This window comes from Rana temporaria, chromosome 5 (assembly GCF_905171775.1).
Source record: "Rana temporaria chromosome 5, aRanTem1.1, whole genome shotgun sequence".
In the NCBI taxonomy this organism is placed as follows: Eukaryota; Metazoa; Chordata; class Amphibia; order Anura; family Ranidae; genus Rana; species Rana temporaria.
In genome coordinates this window covers 60,060,350-60,066,349 of record NC_053493.1, presented here as the reverse complement: position 1 = coordinate 60,066,349, position 6,000 = coordinate 60,060,350, and the positions used below count along the sequence as shown (strand labels likewise).

General features: G+C 40.7%; 1 protein-coding gene across 2 annotated transcripts in view; it reads left to right on the top strand.

Moving 5' to 3' along the window:
• The first annotated feature begins 1,001 nt into the window (after window positions 1-1,001).
• EPC1 (enhancer of polycomb homolog 1) overlaps window positions 1,002-6,000 on the top strand; it is a 118,105-nt gene continuing 113,106 nt past the window's right edge. The window contains exons 1-2 of one of the 2 annotated variants that reach the window (XM_040352631.1): window positions 1,002-1,181; window positions 1,473-1,685. The gene's annotated coding sequence lies outside the window, so the exon portion shown is untranslated. Of the gene's footprint in view, window positions 1,686-6,000 lie in introns of both variants that reach the window. The other variant, XM_040352630.1, reaches the window with a different exon arrangement.

Here is a 6,000-nt window from a genome sequence, read left to right as displayed (position 1 = left end):
AGCCCTGCAGGAGAGGCACTTTACAGGCACTATTTGTAGCGCCTCAGTATGAAAGGGGTCTTAGAGTTTACTAAAATAATTGCATTTCTGTTTACTGTGGGAGACCAGATATAGTGAATGTAGGGGTCCTGGGTTTAGTAACACTTTAATTATTTGCTAGAAAATCCCACTGTTAATTTTTTTTATATTAAAAAAAAAAAAAGGGGTATCGTGAATATATAGAAAATATACAAGACTAAAAATGTTTTAAAGTATTAAGAATTATATAGAAAATATACCATAGCATGATATAAAAAAAAAAATTAAAATATATAGAAAAGACATCATAATTACTATACATATTATATACAAAAAAATACTCTTAAAAAGCAGACTTTACAGTTCAAAATAATGCAAATCTCTGAGGGGAGGGAGGGGGGCCCAAAGGTTAAGCAGCAGCCCTATGCACAGCAAGCTTCACTCCTATCTACAGCAGCAGCACAGAGAGCCTGAGTCAGCTCTGCAATGAAAAGACACACAGGCATCACATTTCACCAGCCCACTTGATTTGAACCGCTGCCAAGGTAGGTGAAAGACCTCATAAATATGCAAAGCAGGAAGTTTTCAGAGAGCAGATTCATGTAAATCCTCCATGAATGGCAGCTGATCAGATCTCCAGAACAATGGAAAAGTTGCAGGCTGACAAAGCTTGCTGTCACCGGTGCACCAATCAACGCAGCAGACCCCTTTTTAGCAGCAAGATTTTTTTTTTTTCACTTTTTCTCGTGGATGGGGGCTGATCACATTGTTAGTTCTTTCCCCCCTCCTCTTACCCAGACAGAGAAGGGAGGGGTTAGTAGGCTGTCCCTTGCAACTCCCAGCAGCGGCCATTTTAACTGTGGGCAGCATGCTATAATGTTGCCAGTAAGTGAAAACTGATCTTTTTTTTTTTTTTGTCTTCAACAATAGCTTTATTTTTAAATAGCCGAGCCCCTGGTTTTTATGGCAGGCGGGCGATCCCAGCAGCAGCAGCAGCAGCCAGTGACACCTTCAATCTCCTGGCCGATTCATCAGCTAATATTGCATTGTAATAACTTGCATCTCCCCCCCTCTTCCCCATGACATCATTGCAGCCTTGATTGAATTGTGGAGGTGTGATTAAAGAGCTGCATGTCAACAGATCAAGCCTGCAGTGAACAAAGGTAGTATGCACATGAAGGGGGGCATAGTTTGCTAAAAGAGGAAAAAAATAAAAAGGAATGAGGTTTGTGTTTGTATGGTAGGAGTTTAAAATGGCACACTGCCTTTTTTTCCAGGCTGCAGAAGGGGGGAGCTGGGGGATAGTGCAGTCTGAGGGACACTGCCCTCCCATCCAATCACAATCCGCCTATTTGCCATTGCAAAGTTGTTAACCCCAGAGTCTTGTGGCTGCCTCCGCTTCTAATCTTCTTTGGGCTTTTCTTTTTTTCTCTCTTCTTCTTTTTTTTACAAAGCTTGGAAGATTTGGGTTGAAGAAAGCTCTTCTCTCATCAGACGACCATGGAACTAAGTAGGACTCCAGATCTGCTCTGCCATCTCAAGATGTTTGGAAAGCCATCTGCTGCTTGGATATTGTTTCATAGACCCCGGCACAGCTCTCTGCCTTTATATTGTTTTAAGAATTCCTCCCTGGGGCTTGACACCCTCATCACCTCCTTGCCTAAGAGGTAAGTTCACAATCGACCCCCCCATATTAAGTTGCCCCCCCTGTCTGGTGGGTGGCTTTCTCTTGAAATGTTCTCAGTTCTTCACTATTGCTACTTTTCTTTTCTTTAGAACAATGTTGATTATTGATACATATTTTTTTTTATATTGATATTTGTGTGTTTGTTTTTGTTTTTTAGTTGTTGGCAGGGAAGGTGTTTTCAGCACCGCTGCAGTGCGTTATACAATGTCCATGTGTTTTTATTTTAATTGTATTTATTTACTAAATAGTGTCTCTATGGATCGTAATCCTTTTATTTAAAGATCTCTTCCACTGTCGTGCTGTTTTAAAATAGTTACATTTGATGTGTATTTTTTTTTATTTATTTTGTAGCTTGTGACAGTAAAAAAAAAAAAAAAAAATGCAAAGATTTTTTTTTTTTTTTTTTTTTTATATATATTTTTTTTTTTATTTTTTAAATTTTTTTTTTTTTGCAAAGGATCAGTGAAATAAAATAGGAAGCAACAGATTAATGTGAATTGTATGTCGTGGTGCGATCTGAATCGTTTGTTTAATGCACAGTGGAGAGAAGGAGGAGACTTGTACAAGAGGGTTTTATTCTGATCTAAGTTATGGCTGGTACTAAATGGTGGTTCTTCACATTGGAGAAGATCAGCTCCCTCTATAGAGATTGCTGCCTGTCGTAGGCTACTGGTGGGATGATCTATTGGCCATACATGGGCTTCTCAGTGGCTTGTATTTCAGAAGAAAACAATTGCAGACGCATTTTTGCATTTTGATGATTCTTTTTGTGTCTATTATATATATAATTTTTTTTTTTTTTTTTTTTTTTTTTTTTTGCACACGGTGGGAGTTTGTCTTTTATACATTGATCTGTGTTGGTGGCGCTGTGGTGCTCTTAACCAATTTTATATGTCAGTTACACTAAGAGAAAGGGGAGAGAGGTGGGGCAAGGTTTGATCTGATCTGTGTACATTCTATGCCAACAATCTGGAATTGTCTCCCTGTACAGCCATGCAGGTGCTGATGGGGGTCATAACAATTAGGAAGGTGGTTTTTATTGCTTAGCTCATTTTATTTTTATTTTTATTTTTGGAAATAGGAAGCTGAAAAGATCTTCTTCATTAAAGTCAGACAATGGCAATCGGAACAATATGTGATCTATTTTCCAGGCTGCTGAGCAATGCATGGGGGTTTAAATTGGAGGGGAGGGGGTGCCATTATTGTTCTTTAGGAACATTGCATGAGCGCTATTTAACAATTTAAAACATGAATAAAGCAAAACTATTGAAGATATCTGAATATTTTGCTCTTCTAAATTTATTTATATATATATATATATATATATATATATATATATATATATATATATATATATATATATATAATTTTTTTTAATAATTATGTATAATATTTTAGATGCAGTGTGCTTTTTGTATTTTATTTTTGAATTTTTCTTTGATTCCAGCGACACAATACGTTTTACTTTTTATATACATATTTGCTTTATTAAATAAGTTATTAGCGTTATATACTTGGTATTACTTTATATAGTAAATATTTACTTTAAAAAGCATTATTACCATGATATATTTTATTATTTATACAGGATTACTATAGTGCCAACAGTTTGCAACACTTTACAACATTGGGGTAAACAGTACAGTTACAATACATTTCAATACAGGAGGAATCGAAGGGCCCTGCTTGTTATATATGTTACTTTATCATTTATTTATTACTTTATATACAGTAGTATATATTTTATTGACTTTATCAGCATTTATTACGTTTTTATATATAATTACTTTCACGTTATTTACTTTTTTTTTTTTTTATACATAAATATTATATATATATATATATATAATCAGCATTGCTACACTATATGTGAAAGAAAATGTATATATTAATAACTTAACAGGGTTATTATTTTATCATTGTTAGTTTGCTGCATTGTACATGATTAAAAATCAACCAAACGAATCATTAGAATGCAGAATTTCGAAGTATAGGCTCCAAATTTTAAAACAGGATTCCGAAGAATAAGCCTCACATTATATAGCGGGATTCTGATGTAGAAGCCCCCTAATTATATAGCATTAGCAAGTATTAAAGGAATGTGAGAGTGTTTAAAAAGTTGCACTTTAGTCCATTTTGAGGGCGTGTGTTCTGCTACAGTCAAAATGGCTGTTCTGTCAGAACATTCCTATGTGATCCTTGGATCTGTTTGGAGCATGTGAAATAATGGAAAAAATGAGGGGGAGGGTCTAATTTTAATGTGATTCTAAATGGCATGATTACTGAATTTAAGTTACTTGATAGAAGCTTAAAGGAGTTGTAAAGGAAAATGTTTTTTCACCTTAATGCAATCTATGTATTAGGGTGAAAAAACATCTCATACTGCCGACCCCCCCCCCCCCATACTTGCCTGACCCCTCGAAAGTCCCGCGCGCGGTCCCGCGATCCTCTTCGCCACTCAGCCTGGCTGCTGATTGTCTACAGCGGATGGATTGAGAGCAGCGCAGCCATTGGCTGGCGCTGCTGTCAATCACATCCAGTGACGCGGCATGCCGAGGGATACAGTGAGCGGCTATGGCCACTCGCTGTATCACGGGAGCGCGCCCGCAATTGGTGACCACCATGCGAGCTCTCGCATGACTGTGGTGACTAATTGTGGGGCGGACCAGAGACAGCCGCTGAGGGACCCCAGAAGACATGGATCGGGGCCACTCTGTGCAAAACGAACTGCACAGTGGAGGCAAGTATGACATGTTTGTTTTAAAAAAAAAAAAAAAAAAATTTCCTTTAGTAATGCTTTAAAGGGGTTGTAAAGGTAAATGTTTTTTCACCTTAATGCATCCTATGCATTAAGGTGAAAAAACATCCGATGGTACTGCCCCCCCCCCCCCCCGAGCCCTCGTTTTACTTACCTGACCGTTCCAAATTCCCGGGCGCGTCCATGTGATGTTCTCGGGTTCCCAGCCTGGCCGTTGATTGGCTAGGCTGGGCGGATTGATAGCAGCGCAGCCATTGGCTGGCGCTGCTGTCAATCACAGCGGATGACGCGGCACACTGGGGGGCGGGGCCGAGTGATACAGTCGGCGGCTATGGCCGCTGCTGTATCACTCGCATGAAGGTAGAAAGCTTTTGCGAGGAGGAGCCGAGACAGCCGCCGAGGGACCCCAGAAGACCAGGATCGTGGCCACTCCGTGCAAAACGAGCTGCACAGTGGAGGTATGTATAACATGTTTGTTATTTTAAAAAACTAAAAATTTTGACTTTAGTGTTCGTTTAAAGCGACACTAAAGATAAAAATGTTTTTTGAAAAAAAAAATAAGAAACATGTTATTCTTCCACTGTGTGGCTCGTTTTGCACACAGTGGCCCCGATCCACATCTTCTGGGGTCCCTTGGCGGCTGTCATAGCTCCCCCTCTGCAAGCACTTTCCACCTTCATGCGAGAGAGCTCGCATGGTGGAAAGCACTTGCGGGCGCGCTCCCGTGATACAGCGGCGGCCATAGCCGCCGACTATCACTTTGCCCCCGGCGCGCTGCGTCATTGGATGTGATTGACAGCAGCGCCAGCCAATGGACTTTCGAGGGGTGAGGTATGTTTTTTGACTTTAATGCATAGGATGCATTAAGGTCAAAAAACATTTACCTTTACAACCCCTTAAAGCGGGGGTTCACCCTATCGACGAAAAAAAAAAATATTTTTTTATTCTACCATAAAATCAGGCATTGTAGCGCGAGCTACAGTATACCTGTCCCAAATTTTTTACCCCCGTACTCACCTTGTTCTCGTAGATTGAAGATACCGGGGAATGGGCGTGCCTATGGAGACGGAGGATGATTGACGGCCGGCTCTGGCGCGTCACGCTTCTCCGGAAATAGCCGAAATAGGCTTGGTCTTCACGACGCGTGCGCATAGCCTGTGCGCAGGCGCCGTGAAGAGCCGAGACCTACTCCGGCTGTCTTCGGGGAGAGTGACGTGCCAGGGCCGGCCGTCAATCATCCTCCCTCTCCATAGGCACGCCCATTCCCCGCGGGAGCCGAAAAATACGATCTCCGAGTACAAGGTGAGTCCGGGGTTAAAAAAATCGGGACAGGCATACTGTAGCTCGCGCTACAATGCCTGTCTCGATGGTAAAATGTGTCGGGGGGGGGGGGGGTGAACTACCGCTTTAACTACTGGCTCACAATGTTTGGATATTTGTTTTATATATGTAACTACAAGAATGACCCACTATAGGGGCATATTTATAAAGCAGTGAATCTAAGGCCCCTTTCACACGGGCGGACTGTTCATGTCTG